Source organism: Euleptes europaea, chromosome 1, assembly GCF_029931775.1.
Source record: "Euleptes europaea isolate rEulEur1 chromosome 1, rEulEur1.hap1, whole genome shotgun sequence".
Lineage (NCBI taxonomy): Eukaryota > Metazoa > Chordata > Lepidosauria > Squamata > Sphaerodactylidae > Euleptes > Euleptes europaea.
Window position 1 is genome coordinate 56,311,486 of NC_079312.1, and position 20,964 is coordinate 56,332,449.

A 20,964-nucleotide genomic window follows, 5' to 3' on the forward strand; every position below is an offset into this window, starting at 1 on the left:
TGCCCTTTACAATGAATAGATACCTAAACTGTGCTTGGGAAGATAAATTCCAACTGAGGTCCTTGTTAAGAAACCTGCCGGCACCTCAATTTAATAAAAGGAATGTTGTATTGTATCATTCCAATCGTAAAACTGATACACTTGGCATCAAAGTGGCATAACCAGCACAACACAGAGGAAGCAGCATTGGGTGTCTTAGGAGCAAGGTCGGCGTGAACAAGCCTTATAGGTGAGATCACGCCAGCAGTTTATGTGAAAATAAGTATTTATCACCAGCCTGTGACGCTAGGCTTTTCAGGGCGGACATGGGCTCATCTCCTAGTCTCAGTCATCCCCATCATCATAGTGCAATCGCAAGACACTCTCCTTAGCCGCCTCTGTGGCAGTGCTGCTGACCCAGCTGACCATGCTGCAAGTTCAGCCAAGAACACAATTGCAAGATCTTGCCCAGCATGGTATAGTGGTTAAGAGCGGTGGTTTGGAGCCATGGACTCTGATCTGGAGAATCGGGTTTGATTCCCCGCTCCTCCCCATAAGCGGCGGAGGCTAATCTGCTGAACTGGATTTGTTTCCCCGCTCCTACACATGAAGCCAGCTGGGTGGCCTTGGGTTACTCACACACTCTCAGCCCCACCTACCTCACAGGGTGTCTGTTGTGGGGAGGGGAAGGGAAGGCGATTGTAAGCCAGTTTGATTCTTCCTTAAGTGGTAGAGGAAGTTGGCATATAAAAACCAACTCTTCTTCATGTACATTTCTCCTAAGCAAAACATACCTATTATTATTGGTCCATCTACTTCAGTATTGTCCACCCAAACTGGTAGAAATTCTCTGGGGTTTCAGCCACAGAAATGCCTACTACTTAAAATCCTGCAACTGGAGGAGTCAGTGGTCATAATCTGGGCCTTATACATTTTTTAAAAACCCACATTTTCTATCACAAAGCCATGGCCCTTCCTTAAAGTGGAAATTATTAAGCCTTCCACACAGATGGGAGGATTGCTAATGCTGTTCCTATTATAATTCCTGTCTTTGTCTTGTAAGGATAAATTGGTTCAAGTCAGGAATTGCAATTGCTTGCATATGTCGTCCTGCGTTGCAGTTCATGGCTAGTCGTGATCATAAAAGGTACTATCATTTTCCACTTCCACCTTTTTGTATTCCATCTTAATTCTCTGTGTGAAAGGCAGACTATAAAATGAAACAGGTAAAAATAAATAAAACACTACTACATTTCCCCCCATTTCTTGCAATCAGGCTGTGCAGTTCTGGAAGCTGGATTGTATCCAACAAAATGCAAGTGGAGCAGAGCTTATATAACAGAATATTCCTGTTCCCCCACTTCAGGTCACTGGCCCAACCTCATTCTGCTCCTTGAGGTCATAAGACCTGTATGAGGGGCAAAGTGCAGGGGTGCAGTAGTAGTAGGAAATTAGTAAAAGCCATCCCCTTTGTTCCATCAATGGAAGTACCCTTTCGCCATTCAAAAACACCAGTTGGATGCCACCCCAATCTACAGCGGTTAGAACTCCCCTGATTGAGCATCATGGGGTCAGCACTTTAATATCAGAATTACAACTAATAATGAAGCTCAAGACAATGCATTCTCCTGGACTGAACAGGGACCTGGGATTCCTGTCTCATTACCAATGCTGATTTATCCATGCCTACTACCCCTCTGCATATCACACTTAATCCAGTCATGCCTGATAATGTCATTTACTTGCTTTTGACATTTACATGTTATTGCCTTGGGTGTCCTAAGTCACTCTTCTTTAATTAAGGATGGATGGACTCACATTCTAGCTGTATCTGAAGTGAGCTGTGACTCACAAAAGCTCATGCCCTGACAGAAATTTTGTTAGTCTTTAAGGTGCTCCTGGACTCTTGCTCTTTTCTACTGTATCAGAATCAATTCCTTGAGATGGCCTTTCTGGTGATTGTTCTGTTATGTCAACCTCTACCTATTGCTTCTCAGAACCTTAGGATATTCAGGTTTTTGCATCATGCTTCCAGGCAGTCTCCACAGTTGGGCAATTGGTTTAGAGATCCAGGTTGGTCTTTGTCCATTCAGGTATCCATCTCTGCCGGCTCCCTGAAACTCACTCTACATGGCCTGCTTCTTCACCTGTTCCCCTTTCCCGTAGAGACAGAACTGTGTCTCCACCAGGTCTCTTGGAGATCTTTACCTTGCTTAGAGCTCTTATAGCCTCATGTTGCACAGACTATCAGATGTGCTTTCAGGAACTCCATGGGTGACTTGCTTGGGCCTTGCTCCTGGGACTAGCTGTGCTCAACAGCTCTGGAACCAAGTCCCATCAGATTGCCTCTGACATATATTGCCACTCACTTCCTCTGCGAAATCATTTTCTTAGGGAGACTCAAAAGTAGGGCTGTAAAAAAAAAAATTCGGTACAGTTCGGATTCGGCCGAATTTGACCCTTGTGGGTTCGGTACGTGCCGAAGTCCGAACTCCCCCGCTTCGGTTCCCATGTAATTCAGGGGGATCCGGAGTTCGGGGGAAAATTCGGCCCCGGCGCGCCTTCAGAGGGATTCCTTGAAGGCGCGCGGGGGCCCTTTAAACTGATCTGAGCCTCCCAGCTGGGAGGCGCAGGTCAGTTTAAAGGGCAGCCCGCGCCTCTTTAGCGGGCTCCCCTGAAGGGGGGCGGGCTGTCCTTTAAACTGATCTGTGCCTCCCGGCCGGGAGGCGCAGGTCAGTTTAAAGGGCAGCCCGCACCTTTCAGCAGGCTCCGCTGGAGAGGCGCGGGCTGCCCTTTAAACTGATCTGCGCCTCGAGGCGCAGATCAGTTTAAAGGGTAGCCCGCACCTCTCCAGCGGGCTCCCCTGAAGGGGGGGCCGAATTTGCCGGAATTATTCGCGAACTCCCGAAGTCGCTGAATTCGGCCCCCCGGGTTGCCCGCCAGTTTTGAGTTCGGATCCGTCCGAACAGAAAATCACCAAATCAGGGGAAATTCGGTTGATTTTCAGTTCGGACCGAACCGAATTGACAGCCCTACTCAAAAGTGCAGTACTGAACAGGGGAGACACATGGCTGATTACAGAATGAACTCAGTCTTGTTCCAGGTTAGGTCAGCAACAGCTTTGACATCAACTATCACTCCTTCCCCACAAACATTGCCTTCTGTCTCATACCAAACCTGCTAATTACAGCTAAAAGGGTACTCTGTACATGACAACGCAAGCTGAAAAATAAACTGTCAGCCCTACACCAGCCAGCATGGTGTAGTGGTTAAGAACAATGGTTTGGAGCGGTGGAGTCTGATCTGGAGAACTGGGTTTGATTCCCCACACCTCCACATGAGCGGCGGAGGCTAGTCTGGTGAACTGGATTTGTGTTCCCCCCTCCTACAGACGAAGCCAGCTGGGTGACCTTGGGCTAGTCACGCTCTCTCAGCCTCACCAACCTCACAGGGTGTCTGTTGTGGGGAGGGGAAGGGAAGGTGATTGTAACCTGGTTTGATTCTCCCTTAAGTGGCAGAGAAAGTTGGCATATAAAAACCAACTCTTCTTCTAATGTCCATATATTTACATTTTAAACATACAAAATTACACAGGAGGCAATGATAAATATAACAAATGACCGAAAATGCTGTTCTTTCTAAAAACATTCTTGTCTGTCACCATTTTCAAGGATGCTTACATGGTGACAACATGCAGACAGTTAAGAAATGCACCCATTCTCCCCAGTTCTAATGAAAAATACTGTGTAAGTTCTCCGTGATCTGGAGTTCTCAACCATCTAAGGAGATCTTTATGCTCTTAAGTGTGAGTTCTCACTCATATGATTACCAAGTGGGCAGAACTATAAAATCCCCTGAGCACAATCTTGATTTCTGTTTAAAGAAGTGCTATAGGGTAGAGAAGCTATAGGGTTGAGCTATAGGGTAGAGAAGAAGGAGTCATCTGGGCCAGACTCTTCTATTCTGCTCCCCATCCCTTCCCCTCACTTGTCCTCAGGGTGACAACAACCCCCATCACTGGCAGGTGGAGGGAGGCAGGGAGGTCTTACCTATCCATTGCCCATCCAGGGCCCTGCATGGTGAGGTGCCCAAAGGTCAATGCAGAGCTGACAGAAAATAGTGATGGAAAACAAAGTAAAGTCAAAATGCAATCCATGGTGCATTTTTTAAGGGACACACATTGTGAACAATGGGTGCATTATTCTTGTTTCTTGTTGAGAGGTAGTGGTTCAGAGCGGCAGACTCTAATCTGGAGAACCAGGTTTGATTCACTGCTCCTCCACGTGAAGCCAGCTAGAATCATGGAATGGAGACTTTTCTCCTTCTCCACTTTATCGTCATGACAATCCTGTGAAGTAGGTTAGGCCGGGAGAGTGTGATTGGTCCATAGGGTGGCCAACCTCCAGGTACTAGCTGGAGATCTCCCACTATTACAACTGATCTCCAGCCGATAGAGATCAGCTCCCCTGGAGAAAAATGGCCGCTTTGGCAATTGGACTCTACGGCATTGAAGTCCCTCCCCTCCCCAAACCCCTCCCTCCTCAGGCTCTGCCCCAAAAACCTCTTACCAGTGGCAAAGAGGGACCTGGCAACCCTAGCTGAGAGAGTTCAGAGAGAACTGTGACTGGCCCAAGGTCACCCAGCAGGCTTCATGTGGAGGAGTGGGGAATCAAGCCCAGATCTCCAGATTAGAGCCTGCCGCTCTTAACCACTACACCACGCTGGCTCGTGAAGGAACACAGGCACTGCAAATAGTATCAAAAGAAGTGGATCACCTAGGTAGTACGAAGACAATAAACCTTTACAACCAGGCAACTTCGACCACAATCCAGTGCAGAATGAGGGGTGCCTTAATCCTGTTCATTTCAATAGGCTGAAGAGTGCCCACATTTTTTGCTGAAGACTATTGCCTTTATAACTGCAGGCCAGCCTGTGCCTCATTGCATCCTGGGATTCCCCACAAAAATATAGTTGTAAAAGGAATAGCTTGAAGCCAAAATGGTAACTAAAAGGAGACAGGCGGAGGAAAGGCAGCTAGCTGGGCATATCTATGTCCATCTGCTTCCCCCAGCCCGTGATCTATTTGTCCAGGCTTCTAATCCACACACACCCCATACATGAAAATCTTTCAGCTCGGATATTCTCCCAGAGGGTAGAAAATCTCAGTTGCTTCTCACTGGTAAATATAAATTAATTAAAATGCACACACATTTGAGACTGCCCACTGCCTATCACAGAGGCCTGGCTTGTTAAAAAAAAACAAAAAACAATCCTGGCCTGTTTACAAAAAACCAGCTGACCAGTTTCAAACCAGCCAGGTGGCACCAATTCTTTCCTCCCATCTGGGTGCTCTGCATTCTGACCAGCTTCTTCCATCGTAGGGTGTGTGTGTGGGTTGTGTTTTTTTTTAATGTACAAAAGCAATAAATAATGCAAATGAGCCGGTGTTTAATTATTTTCCCTGCTTGTCATGCAAGGAGCAATTTGGAGATCATGCCCATGGTGGCAAATCACACAACGTTCCCTCCCGAAGGCGGGCATATGGCAGCGCCACTGCTCCCTCTGCCTTCCACCGACCCACCCTCCAGCTTTCCAAGAGAAAGGCTCACTTCACAAAATTTAATTACTCTGCTAACATGTCCCATATGCTCAGTGGCAGGCAGAGGAGGTTTTAATTACATCTGTGCGAGACATGCTGGGGAACCCTCTTTTCCCGCCCCCCAGGATTCTCAGCCCTGCACGCAAGGGGGAAAGCATGTGCAGACAGAACAGCCCTGGAGCGTGGTGATGGTGCACCCAGGAGCAACAATGCCCACTTGGCAGGGTCTGTGTTGCATTGAGTCTCCCCATCCCACTCTGCAAGCCTGGGAGCTATACATTCTTGTTGCGGACTGAGATTACTGATTCATTAATTACTGTTAATCAGAAGTACTTGCAGTGGGCTGTTCAATTTGCACAGGATTGTAACCAGGGTTGACTGGAACGTATTTGTCGTCCTGAGGTTGGCCATGGCTGGCTTCCCAGCTGCAAAACTCACGAGAGTATAACCCTTGCATTAGGATGATCGACACGTGTTACATGTTACAGGTATGCACCAAAAAATAATACGTGCCTCTGGGTAAACCAGCTCCATCTTCTTACCTAGCAGCATCAACTTTCTGGTTTAGCGGCTTTATAAATGTTTTTGCTAATCTTTCAAGTTGTTGTTGTTTTTGGGAAGGGGGCACTTCAAGTGCCGACAGACAGGTTTAGGATTGCCTAACTAAACCAAATGCTCAGAAAACAATGCTGGAAATCAGATCATTTCCCCCCTTCCCTTCAGTACACTACTACACTCATTCAGTACCAACTGGAGGATAGTCCCTGTGCAGCAAAAAGCGACATAGGATCTGACAGCAAGCCTGGGCACATCCTATACATGATTACTCAAAGGTATGTCCCTGGAGGTTTTTCCTCACGCTCAAATTACTCCAGATTTTCCTGGGAGCTGATCCACAAGCACCGGAATCGTTTGGGGCACAGTTCCTCTGCACATTTGCCCCCCCTGTGCATTTTCAAAGTTGTGGAGTAAGTTTATTTTCTTCCACGACATGCCTTCAATAACAAGGATTTTCAAGGGAGGGTGGTGTCATCATCGGTGAAGTCACAGCACTCCCCTTTTTTTAAAAAAATGGCACTGAAACATCCATATATCGCTGGAGTGCTGTAACAATAGGCTTAGCAATTTCTCTGAATTTCCAGCTTTTATTTTTTTTTAAGTTTCTAGCCCTCCCCTGACAGAGATATGCTGTTTTCCTTATATCTCTACCAGAGAAGGATCTAGAGACTTTTTTTTTTTTTTAGTGAAAGCTGGGGATTCAGAGAACCTACTAAGCCTATTGTTATAACACTCTAGTGACATATAGGGACTTTGGTGCCTTTTTAAAAGAAAATGAAGCCACCCATCTTTTTTTGAGGGGGGAGAAAGAGTGGTCTGACCATGACAGTCGAATCATCGAGGTGGGTGAGAGTGGGCAGGACAAAGAAAACCAACTGAAACATTGTGCGTAAGGAAAAGGCCAACAAAAAATTAGCTTCCAGAAAAACATGGGGGTAAAAGTGGTTCTCAAAGGAACCAGAAGAAAGGGGGGGGGGGGAGAGAAACCTGAAATGAAAATTAAAGGGACAAAAAAATGCAGAAATCAGGGAATAAACCAAAGCAGTACAAGGCCAGAACCGATAGGGTTGCCAAGTGCCCGGTGGTGGTGGGTAAAATCCCGCCAATCCACCGGGCTGCCCGCTGACCAGGGGAAACCATAGAGTTTTGGCTAGGATTGCCAACTGCCAGGTAGTGTGGAATTCAAAATATAGCACAAGACAATTATTTCCAAAATAAGGAAAACAAACAATTGCAATTCTTGCTATTAAAGATGTATATTGGAAACAATTTCAATAGTCACAATTCTTGAGCAAAGGAATGTATATCACAGTTGGTCTAATTAAGACCCCAACTCCTAGCATAAGGCTTTACAATACAAAATATATAAGCCCAAATGCTCAATCCTGATTCAGATCAGATCACCTGGAGAAAAATGGCCGCTTTGGCAATTGAACTCTATGGCATTGAAGCCCCTCCCCAAACCCTGCCCTCCTCATTGGCAAAGAGGGACCTGGCAACCCTAGTTTCGGCAAACACTGACAGAGCGTCCACATCGCTTCTGAGTAAACCAGGAAGTGACGTAGGCGAGTCACGTGGGAGCATCGCACCAGGCGTGCACCGCATGCTGCAGGAAAGCTCCCGCCGATGGAGCTACAGGACCTGGTAAGCTTAAGAACCGACCAAACATAACAAAACAAAACCCACCTGGAAAAGCCCATTGAGTTCAGCGGTCCTTACTCTGCAAACATGCACGTGATTGCAGCCCTAAGCACACAACGTAAAGACATTTGCTCAGATGACACAGAAATCCAAATTCCAAATATTTCTGGGATAATGCCACAAACAACCACATAAAAAAGCATTCACGCTGTAGCATTTATTTATTTATTTATTTTGCTCCTAGGCCTCCACCACTGCCATCTTTTAGCTCCCAACAGGCCAACACCTAGAGACTCCTTTCTGGATGACAGTGCTATTGCATCTCTCCACGGCTGTCAGGGTTCTCAGAATAAAGGAAACGTATCAGTGATCAAGTCTGAATGCAAACCCCCACCTCCCGGTCTGCAGAGAGGAAGGAGCAAGAAGAGATATAAAGGGTGATAAAAGACACGAGACAAGCCAGAATAGGGAGGGTTGGGCAGGACCTGTCTGCATGCTGGGCCTGCATCCTGCGAGAACTGCTAATTTGTCAGCCCTCCGTTGTTTACCAAGGAGACATGTAATCAACATAATTTGGGGAGACAATAAATCAGAGAACTGAGCATTCTAATTTGGGACACCGGCTGGAGCTGCTGTCTTTATTTGCAGCAGAGTTCCTGGGCCAGCATGACAAGCAGACGTTTGGAAGCTGTAACATTTCCTTGCACAGCAATGTAGCAACTCTTTCAGTGGCTTATTCTTTGTAAGAGTGTGAGGCTTCAGCTGTTCCTCTGATTGTCCAATTGAGACAATCTGTGCTTTCTGACAGTGCAATCCTATGCGGAGTAACACACTTCTAAGCCCGTTGAAGTGGAGGAGGAGGACAAGGAGTTGGAGGTTTTTTTCAAGGAGAATCTTTTTAAGAAGCAAACCTTTTAAGGAGACTCAAACTGGCTTGCGGTCTCCTTCCTTTCCTCTCCCCACAACCTTGTGAAGCAGGTGGAGCTGAGACAGTTGGGGGAGAACTGTGACTAGCCCAAGGTCACCCAGCTGGCTTCATGTGGAAGAGCGGGGAATCAAACCCGGTTCTCCCGATTAGGAGTCCACTGCTCTTAACCATTACACCACGCTGGGTCATACTCCATTTAGTATTGCACCGTTAGACTGCCTTACCAAACACAGAAATAGATTGCAACAAGGGGTTGGATCCAGGCAGCCTTTCCACACAATTTCACCCAATTCCCCTCTTTACTACAGCCCATGCCTTTTTGAGCCAGCTTGATATAGTGGTTAAGAGCAGTGGACTCTAATGTGGGGAACTGGGTTTGATTCCCCACTCCTCCACACAAACGGCGGACTCTAATCTGGAGAACCGGGTTTGGTTCCCCACTTCTCTACACGAAGGGCGGACTCTAACCTGGTGAACCGGGTTGGTTTCCCTACTCCTACACATGAAGCCAGCAGGGTGACCTTGGGCTAGAGTCAGTTCTATTAAGAGCTCTCTCAGCCCCACCTACCTCACAGGGTGTCTGTTGTGGGGAGGGGAAGGAACTGTGATTGTAGGTCGCTGTGAGACTTCTTAAAAGTAGAGAAAAACAGGGTATAAAAACCAACTCTTCTTCTTTCGTGCAGGTCCTTTGATACACAGCTTAGCCATTTGGGTGGTCAAAAGGAACCCTCTCCTTCCTTTCTCACTCATGTAAAAGCTGCTTGGATCCAATCCGTTGTACTGATGAGTTTCCTAGCAGCAATTAGGGATGTGTGGTCAGATGGTAACTAATCAAAACCTGAGGCAAATACAACCTGTGCTTTGACATCATTATTACAACTAATCTGAACTGGAAAATTAATGAAGTTCTGTAATATTATAAATTATTAATCAAGACACATAAGTACATCTGAACATGTATGCGTGACTAGAAATTCTACATTTTCCCCCTTACAAAATATGCTCCATAAGCTAACCCATCCACACTTCTCCTAGAAGTGCTTTCATTAATATGAACGGTATCATCTCTTGCATTTTTGGGAAAGTTTATAGATTTTGCAAAGGGGGTGGGGGAAGCCAAACCAATCAATTAAAAAAATAGGGCACAGTCTGGAGTCACAATGTGTATTTTTATAAAGTTGCGTGGGTCTGGGATATTTCTAAAATGAAGTAGTGGTAGAAAATGTAGAAACTTCCATAAATAAGTGATGTTCCCTACAAAATATTGAATTTAGATTGCCCCAGTCACTGTGGAATATGCTGCCAGCCCAAAGAAGCTATATTTTAGTAACCCACAAAGAGCAGTTAAAGGAAGGGGAGCTGTACAGTATGCTGTTTGCACAGTTCTCATTCAATTCCATGGAGTCTGCAAGGGAAAATATCCCACTGGATCGTGGCCAGCTTAGTGCTGGGTGTATGCAGTATCTGTGTCTTTAGGTTCACAGAAGTTCATAAGGCACAACCCCACATGTAATGTAAAACCTCAACCATGACATGGTATTCACTATGCTTGCTGAGAATGTCCTTTCATTTGGTTCAAGAGAATTTTGAAAATGCTGTCTTGGCACAGCCTATTCTGTCCCTTTTTCTACGCACGTTTGAAAGTAACTCGAGAGTGCACTAATGCAATGCACCCTCCTCTCCCAGTGAGCTGTTCAAAAACTTTTCTTGATCTCACACTGGGGTAAGTAATTATGCATAGGATCTGCTCTCCTGTGTCTTAAGGTTTTTATATTAAAAGGGATTGCTTCTTCGGTAGCATCATTGACTCCAGAGCCTAAAAACATTGATGGAGTGAGGGAAGGTGGGGTGAAGAAAAAAGGCAATAAAAGAGGCAGACAGGGAGTCAAGTGAGAACTTGGGACCTTTCAGCTAGAAAAGGTCAGCCTGCACTTTTGAATGTCTCATCCACCATTTAGGTGCATGGTAATGGGAGCTCCTGCCCTTCTCTGCTGTATGCATTTGAATGGTAGTTTTGCCCTTTAGGTGAATCAAATTGATTTAGTCCAGTTGCTGAGTTCCATTTCTAGGTCTGTTTGGTCCAAACTCCCTAATCCATGACCAGGATTTCATCATCCTAGGCAATTTTGATTCTTCAGTTTATAGCTTAGCATTAAATTGGGCTTCAGAAATTCTGGACTGCTTAGATTATGCAGTTTAAAGATCCAACATTTAAGGAGAGCAGTGGGGGGGGGAGAGAGAGAGAGGCAGATTGAACAAAATTGTTATAATCCAGAGTAGGTCTGAAGCTCTGCGCATTTGTGAAAGTGGTGGTAGAAACAGCTGTATGAAAATCATCCAGGAAAAATGAACAAAATGCTACAGGATCTTTGGTGGATTTGGGAAATAACCACCCATTGCAAGATCAAGGAAATTGAATTACAAACCTTCTCACACCCGAGACTTTTCAGTGTATCTGTTTAGTATGTGGTATCGGAGGGGGGTGTCTGTGTAGAATTAGCAATTTTAGGGTGGGGCCTGGAGTTCTCCTAGGATTACAACTGATCTTCTCCAGACTACAGACATCAGCTCCCCTGGAGGAAATGGCAGCTTTGGAGGGCAGACTATATGGCATTACATCTCTGCTGAGCTCGCTCCCTACACACACACCCTGGGCAATGGCCACAAATCTCCAGGAACAACCTGAGCTGGCAACCCTATCTACTAGGCATGTTTTAGTCTCTCCTTTCCTGTCTACCTTCCAATGACATTTGGCAGGAAGGGAAATCCAATATGGGGGACTTCAAGTAGAAGACTGTTCTTCCTTCTTCTCATCCAGAATCTGGCAGGGAGAGGGGGGGGGAGAGAGAGAGAGAGAGAGAGAGAGAGAGAGAGAGAGAGAGAGAGAGAGAGAGAGAGAGAGAGAGAGAGAGAGAGAGAGAGAGAGAGAGAAGAACTCCCTTAATCTATCCCTTCTCTTCCTCGGGAGTGAAAGGGAAACAAAGGCTAGAATGAGCAGGATTTATCCTCTTGCTGTCACAGTCTGGTCTATCCCTCACTACTCCAGCAGCCCCTCTAATCTCAGGTGGTATGAAAATGAAAGAAGCTACAAATGGGCCTGCAGTAGACTGGGGAAGGTCTTTTGCCCCTCTTTCCATGTATACACATTCTAGGGTTGCCAGGTCCCTCTTCGCCACCGGCAGGAGGTTTTTAGGGCGGAGCCTGAGGGCAGGGTTTGGGGAGGGGAGGGACTTCAATGGCATGGAGTCCAATTGCCAAAGCGGCCATTTTCTCCAGGGGAACTGATCTCTATCGGCTGGAGATCAGTTGTAATAGCAGGAGATCTCCAGCTAGTACCTGGAGGTTGGCAACCCTAACACATTCAGTGGGTCACTGCTAAAAATAATTGCTTACCAGAGCCAATGCTTTGTAAGGTACAGCTCTTTCATTGCAATTGCAAATAGGACTTTTTATTCCCAATAGCACCTTGGTACATGTGACTGAGAGAGAGCGCGAGAGAGCGCGCGCAGTATGATGCTTTCAATAGCTGGTATTGACTAAAAGGAGGGATAGAAACCAAAGCATGGCACAAAATCCAGTGTGGTTTGTCTACGCCCTGTTGATCCTTTCTTGTGTCAGCAAGATGCCTAAGGCTGGCACTGCCGATACATGATTGCAGGGCTATTATCATGTCAGAGAGGGTCTAATAATCAGTGGGGTCTTCAGCATGGGGAAATGAATAAAACCATATTACATCTCAGTCAAAATATGTCCAGCTGCAGTAATTACTGTGTATTAAACAAAACAGCAATTGGTTATTGGTTAATTTAAATGCTGTAATGAATATCTTGGTGTGAATCTCATGGTATTTAATTAACATGCAGGAGCTGTCCCTGTGTGACACTTTTCTGCATTTATGTGTTAATTTGTGCTTTCTGGGGTTTTTTCCCCCTTTAATTTTGGTGAACTGCCAGCAGTATAGGAGGGAACTGTGAATTAAAACATAAGTGAGAGAAAGACCTCAAAGAGAGACTAACAAAGTTAAAGGTGGATGAACGATTAGAAACAGGTATTATTGGGGGCAGGAATAAATGCAATGTCCCTTAAGCAGAGTGGCACTTCTGTATACCACAATGCTGACTTGCAATGCCTGAAGTTGATCACAGCGCATTGGTCAGATACAGACTGTGACATTCAGTAAGGAGGTGAAAGTTGATGAGGCCTTTAGTAGGCTGAACATAACTCTCGCCGTTTATGCTTGGTAATCAGCAATGCGTTCCAGGCTGAAGTACCCTGCATATTTTTTTAATTTCTTCACGCTGAACCGTCATTCCAGCCGTCACTGCAAACTGGCGCATACCTGCTTCGTATTTCTTAAGAGCCCCTTTAACGTAGGGTTGCCAACTGCCAGGTAGTAGCAGGAGATCTCCTGCTAATTCAACTGATCTCCAGCAGATAGAGATCAGATCACCTGGAGAAAAATGCCGCTTTAGCAATTGAACTCTATGGCATTGAAGTCCCACCCCTCCCCAAACCCTGCCCTCTTCAGGCTCCACCCCCAAAATCTCCCGCTAGTTGAGAAGAGGGACCTGACAACCCTACTATAACGCAACCTTTTGTATTTGCTCCGCCCCCGCATTGAAGCCTTCACTGAAGGAAACATGCAGAATTCCAGCCGTGGCTTAGCTATGCAAGCGACTATTGCTAACAGCTATGCAAACGAAGGAATGAGCTAGTGGAGGGGGGTGGAATTTGTTTGACTTTCTCCTCTTGCATTGGACTGTGAATAGTCATTTTAAAGGTTGGATTTTAAAAAAAAAATCAGCATTGAGCCAGGAGCAGAATTGACCCTGCGTAAATGGCCTCTGTATCTATATGGCTGGGGCTGGAAAAAATAACAACCACCAAGGAGGGTAAGCTAGAATACATGGGCTGGGTTCACTTCACCCATCCTTTCTTCAATTTTCTATTTTCATGTATGTCTTCAAAATTAGCCAAGGACCTAAGCCATTTTATATTTTATTCTCCCAAGCTTTCTAGTTCAATGAGAAAATAGATGGAGAAAGAGCAAACGTGTAGCAATTAGAGGAAAGGAGAAGGGTCAAATCTCCAGTTTGCCCTCAAGCTTGCTGGGGTGACTGTTGCAGCCTAACCAACCTCACAGGATTGTTGTGAGAATAAGTGAAAAGGACATACATCGACTTGAGCTCCTTGCAGAAAGGGTGGAAGACCTGGATAGGCTGGCCTGATCTCATCAAATAAAGGAAGCTAAGTAAAGTCACCCCTGGTTAATATTTGGATAGAGACCGCTAAGGAAGTTTAGGGTTGCTACGCAAAGGCAGGCAATGGCAAACCACTTCCGAATGTCTCTTGCGTTGAAAACCCTACGGGGTGGTTGCCAAAAGTCAGCTGCGACTTGACAGCAAATAAATAAATGAAGATAGAAGAAAGTGAGCAGACTTATGGATGAATGGCAAAGAACTGTATCTAGCATGAACACACACAAACTGAAAAGGCCCCTTTATGGTGCCCAACCTCAAGGGATGACAAAGTTCCTTCCTTCACTTTTGATAGCAGGGTAAGGGAGAGGGATTTCCAGCAGGTGCCGCTTTTCTTGCCCACGCATTATAAAACCCGCTCTTCTACACAATTATACAAACCCCTGGTTCTCTTTCTGCCAGGCCAGTCTAGAAGTCACATCGTAACTATTATACGGGACCAGCTTGCCTTCTTTTTTTTCCAGCGGAGGCCTGACCATCTCTGCTCTCTCAGCCCTGAATCTCAGGAGCTCAACTGCTGCTAACTACAACAAACTCCGCAGGAGTTTTAATGAGGCACATTCACAAGGAAAAGGACCGACCCTGCCTGGAGTTTTCTTTCTCCTCTTTGTTTCCCCTTTCAAAGACACTGAGGCCTGCAGCCACACCTGAGCGCGGGTCTGTAACGACGGACGAAACTGCAGGCCTTTTCCTTCCTTCCGCAAGGGTTTTTGCAGCACAGTCCCTGCCTTATTAGCTCTGCAGCATCTTCATTTAACACACCTCAATTTACAGTGGAATTGATATTTCTGACTTCAGAAAACTCTCACCTGCCTTTCGAATGGCTCCTGGCAAGCTGCCTGTTCTTGCCTCAGCTTTAACAATGGGGAACCTTGTTCCTCTCCAATGGAAAAGGGCCTGCAGCTGATCCTTATTGCTTTAATTTAAATGCCACCAAACATCAGTTTATTACTGGTATAACTGAAGGTAACCGCTTTTCCCACTACATGTGAGACCTCATGCATCCCACAACCAACCTGAACCTTAATGCGTAACAACGGAATAAAGTAAAAGTTAGGTAGTAAAAGTTCCTTAGTCCTCTGTTGTCACCACCCAAACTCCCTTTCTGCAACAGTCCTTTTTTCCCTTTTTTTGCTGTGCATTGAAGCCTTAGGTAGAAAACATCTAACCCTTCAAGAGTTTCCTCTTTCCACCCCACTTCACAACTCCCCTCAAACACCCGTTACTTGAAATGCCAAGATCCAAGGAAAAAAAGAGCATCACTCACTGCTCTGGATTTCCTAACAAGATCTCATTATGGCAATGGGGAAACTTGACCCTGCCTGAAGGTTCAAGCCAAAGCAGAACATTTTATTCTGTGCACGGTTCCTTCTTTCAATAGCTTAGCGATAGCTGACAGCTGGGGGGGTGTGTAGGGAGAGGAGTCTTTCTTTCTTCCAAAAACCTATCAGACAGACTGGTTTTTTAAGTGATGTAAAATGAAACATATAAGCCTATGCTCTACTTTCAGTGACCTATATTATAAAACACATTTAATGACTTAACTTTCAGAAAGGAAGAAGAAGAGGAGCCCATGTGCTCGTCTTAAATGTTCACTTCCACACTTTTTTTTTTTTGCACATGTATGTGCTTTAATGCCCTGACCTGGATGGCCCAGGCTAGCCTGATCTCATCAGATCTCAGAAGCTAAGCAGGGTTGGCCCTGGTTAGTATTTGGATGGGAGACCACCAAGGAATACCAGGGCTGCTGTGCAGAGGAAGGCACTGGCAAACCACCTCTGTTAGTCTCTTGCCAAGAAAACCCCAAAAAGGGGTCACCATAAGTCGGCTGCGACTTGACGGCACTTTACACACACACATGTGCTTTAATGCAATGGCTGGGTAGAGAGCTTACTCCCATCCAAATGGGGGGCTCTGGTGCTGTTTTAAAGAGTCCAGGAAATGCAGTCATGTATGTTCACACATATCCTGGCTAGCTCTGGGGAAAGAGGGGGAAAGTTAAACCTAAAAGATGGGATCCAGTTCACTTGAATGGTACTTTTGATTGAAGCATCTATATGATTAGGCAACAAGCTTTCTACACAGCTCTTCAAGTGAAAATGCTTGAAAATACTTCTAGATAGATGCAGTGCTATGCCAACTGGAACCCAAGAAGTTGATTATGTAGCAAGGCGCCAGCATTCCCACTTACCCGAGTTAATGAAAGTCCATGAGAAGGAGGTGAACTGTAAAGAAATCAGAGAACAGGTTAAACAAGCAAAGCAAATGGAGTTTGCTGGCATACAGTGAGCATCACTGTTAAAACTCTTCTTTGGGTTCTAGCAGCTATTCATTTTGATTCTTGTATGAACTGATTACATTTCAGGGCAAAGACTGAGGTCTCTTAAAATGGACGCCTTGGGAGAAACATTCACCAACAAGGATGATGCCATCTTAGTCTGTCAAAACTTTCCCCCCTAATTATTCTGTTTGTTTGGGATTTATTTAGTTTCACCAAACTAGTTCCTAAGGCATTTTCACTGACCAGATAAATTACAACACAAAATTCAGTGGCTAGATGACAAGTCTTTTTTTCCCCCCTAAGATTTTTTTCGGGATCTAGGTTCATTTTGAACTATAAACGATATACAAAACTGTTCACAAAGAATCCTCTTTACAAACAAAAGGTCCAACTGCAAAAAAATAAATAAAATAAAAGCCCCAAAGCCCCAAAAAACAGAAACGCGGCCACGGCTCACTGCAGAGCCCGAGGTTGCCGGGTTGTGCAGGGCAGGGCACAGACACGCCGGAGTTGAGGGCAGAGGGCGGCAGTAGAGCCGGGAGCTCCTGGGGCTGCTGGCCGGACTGGGGGCCCCTGCATCTGCCCGGAATGGCGGCTGAGCGGCAAATGGCGGCGTTTCGCCAGCCGCCCAGCTGGGAGCCGAGTGACCACCCGGGGGCCAGGAGCCCAGTTTGAATGGGCCAATGGGCTCGAGGCTCCTGTGGGGGTGTGCCCCCCCCTGAAGTCGGACCAGGGTGTTTTCACTCTGGTCCGACTTCTCTGCATAAAAGGAAGGGTCGCCTGTTGTCCCCATCCTCTTTAAAATCAAAAGGTCCAACTGAAAAAAAACCCAAACAAAATTAAAAGCCCCAAAGCCCCCAAAAAACAGAACCACAAAACAAGAATATCTTCTAAGTGCCATCAAAAAAACATACTCAAAAAGTCAGATTCCCAAGGCTCAGTAGGAAAGAACTGCCTGAGGTTAATTTCCTGCAGATATGAAAGGGTGAGAGAGAGTGGATTACCTAAACCCACCAAATGAATCTGTTGATTTTATTTTTTATTAACACATTTATATCTTATCTTTCGCCAAGGCTCAAGGTCAAGGCAGAAGAAAAATTTGAGCCAAGGACACCCTGGATTATAATGCTCCTTCTCTTAGCTATCACACTAACAACAGCTCTTACAAAGATCTCTGCAAGTGCCACCTGACCTCAGCCTCATTTTTCACAGACTGTGGAAAAGCCAGTGTTGTATAGTGGTTGGACTAGGATCTGGAGACCCAGGTTTGAATCTCCGCTCCGCCATGGAAACTTGCTGGGTGACCTTGAGTCACCATCTCTCAACCTAACCTGTCACATAGGGTTCATGTGAGGATACAAAAGAGGAGAGGAGAAAGGTGGGGTAAAATGAAATAAATAAATAGCATTTTTTTAAAAATCACAAATGCTTAGGGCTGCCTTCTGGAGGGGACAATGTACCTTCCATAACCGATTTCAAAACAACCCACTCAAGGAGGACTTCACCCCAGCCTCTGTCCCTTTACATTCAGACATAAGATGCCCGCAGATTTAAATACTTTAATTCCAATAAGAACAAGAGGGGTAGGCCACCTGTTGTGAACAACAACTGGTAGCATCCTGCAGAGAGCACCACTCCCAGGGTAGGGTTGCCAATCTCCAGGTTGTGGCTGGAGATCTCCCACTATTATAACTGATCTCCAGGTGGTAGAGATCAGTCCCCCTTGCGAAAATGGCTGCTTTGGAAGGTGGACTCTATGGCATTGAAGACCATCCCTTCTTCGAACCCTGCCATCCTCAGGCTCCACCCACAAAATCTCCAGGTATTTCCCAGTACAAAGAGCCAGTAACCAAGCATAGATTAGGATGGGCGGTCTAGCGCCGAATGGATTGAACCTCCTTTCAGCCAGAGCTCGCAAAGCCTGCCTCTGAGGCTAAAGAACCATGTCAGAAATGCTTATCGGCAGTGTTTGATGATTACAAACCTCTTCCGTGCTCAGTAAATATGTTTTCCGATAATCAGCTGGCATTTACTTTACCGACATCTGTGTTATTAAATACACAATGAAGGAGGATTTGGGGATTTCCATTGCAAATGGTCTCTGGATCAGTATATCAATCAGCTCACAGATTCAGCTTCTGTCAGGGGGCGGGGACACTGCTTGTCAGTCCCAGTCCTTGGTCCACCCCACAGAGATGAAGAAGCATTCAGGGCTAGCCTCTGGAGAAAGGCCCTGAACATCAGCTTGCCTTTGGCAACATCCTCGCTGCTGAGGCTTCCAGCTACACACGGCCACTCGGCTGCCTGGCACTGAATTATTTAGCCTTTCCTCAGCTGACCAAACAGAACGTATCTGTGGTTTAAGAGAAATGAAGAGATGTTTGCATCAAAGGCACCTTAACTCAGTAAAGCCTACTCTGGAGAGTTCTTTGTCTGTGGCTGTCAGGGTTAATAATTGCATCTCTGATCACACAAAAGGCCCTTCAGAGCCACTTAGTCGCCATAATCTCTAGAACTGCATCTCTCCGATTGGCTGTCAGAGAAGCAACAATGTGGATGGATGAGGCCAGGTGCCCGAGGGAAAGCAGAATAGCTCTCCCATATGAAACTGCTGTAAACAGATGCAAGAAGTGTCCATCTCTTACCTTCCATGCCCCAAATCCTAGTTTATATTTTATAATGGAGGGGTGGTTTTTCCCCCCAATTTTTATGGAATGACCACAAAAGGGCAATTCTATAATGGCACTTTTCTCCCACTTTACTTGAAGACAAGAGTGCCATATCCACAACAAGAATGTGAATCTATTGAAAAGAAAGCCAAGGGAAGAGAGACAAAGAAGAAGTTACATTTACAAAGAAGCAACTCTTTTAGTTTGTTCAGTTCATCCTTTCCTTCTGTGGAAACCGTGTGGGTGTATATAAGTTTTTTGCCATCAAGTCACAGCTGACCTATGGTGACCCTGTAGGGTTTTCAAGGCAAGAGAGGTTTGGAGGTGGTTTGCATTTCCTGTCTCCATGTCACGCTCCTGGTATTCCTTGGAGGTTTTCCATCCAAATACTTTCCAGGGTCGAGGGTGAGTGTGAGTGACTGGCCCAAAGTCATCCGGCAAGTTTCTGTGGCAGAGTGGGGATTTGAACCTGGGTTTCCCAGATCCGAGTCCAACACCTTAACCTCTACACCATGCTGGCTCTCTGTGTACATTTAAAACACTCCTAAATACTAATTTAATACCTTAGTTCGATCCTGACGGAAGTTGGTTTCAGGTAGCCGGCTCAAGGTTGACTCAGCCTTCCATCCTTCCGAGGTCGGTCAAATGAGTACCCAGCTTGTTGGGGGTAAAGGGAAGATGACTGGGGAAGGCACTGGCAAACCACCCTGTAAACAAAGTCTGCCTAGGAAATGTCAGGATGTGACGTCACTCCATGGGTCAGGAATGGCCCAGTGCTTGCACAGGGGACCTTTACTTTTTAAATACTCATTGCATTCCATGACTCCATTTTGCCGCTTGAGGGTGTTAAGACGTTCCCTAGTCACTTTTCCCCTTCAGAAGCCATCTAATTATTAACGTGCAATTGCTTCTGATGTAGCCAGTAGTAGTGAATCCGAAGACATTAACAGCAGCTGAAGCAGGGCAATGTCTAGCTTAATTAACTATTATTTCCTAGGGCTGCCAACAGGCCTGAAGAAAATGCCATGTCCCTTTAATAGAAGCTTTGTGGGATGCTATTTACTAAGTGATGTAATTTACCACCATGCCATGAAAAGTTTCAACTGCCCATTTCCACATGTGGAAGGTCTAATGTGCTACTGGACTCGAATCTAGCATTTCCACACATTAAGGATGTATTAAAGGGTCTGGACTTTTCCCTCCATGCCTTTTGACCACCCTTTTATTCCCCAATTCAAAATACCCAAGATGCAAAGTTATTTAAGGACTTCAAAATTAGCACTTTCATTTGTTAAATGTTGTGAAGAAGGGACTGTCACACTTCTCCATACATTTGCATGTTAGCTCAGCTTGCTCTGTCCTAGCATGACATACTATGGAATACACTATGGTCTGAGTTTTAAGCAAAATACATAGAAATGTGCAGTCAACAGGCTTTCTAAGAAAGCTGTTAGCATCTATGACTTGCACACTTGTCCAAAATTGGCCCCGAGGACACACAACAATAGCCAAGTATAGGAAAGAACCCCCTCCTCTGCAGTTTTTCACTCCTGTTCTCACAGCAGCTGCTGACACAGGTCTTACCACCCAACCAGAGAGAAATGTGTCCATATCTAGACTGAAACCACCACCAACACTATTTTAGGAATCTGGGAATGTTAGAAAACAGAAATTGTTTGAGAGAGGACTCTCAAAACATGCTTACACAGTCAGAGGGAAAACAAGCATGAATGCATCACCAAAAAAAATAGAATGCCCACAATAAATGCAAGGTAATGCCCACACACTCGCTATGCAGTGAGGCAGGGGTAGCAGTGAATGCAGAAGCTTATATTACCTATCCCTGAGTGGGGGTTATCAGTCCTTTCCTTGCAGTAATGATTGCAGCAAGAGAGCGCAGAGTATGAAGCCATTTAGAATGCAGCAAGACCCAATTACTGAGCATGCAATGGGGGATTATCACAGCTATTTAGGCGATAGGGAATAACAGGGCATATGTATGACATGTTAGGGGAAGGGCCGTGGTTCAGTGGTAGAGCATCTACTTGGCA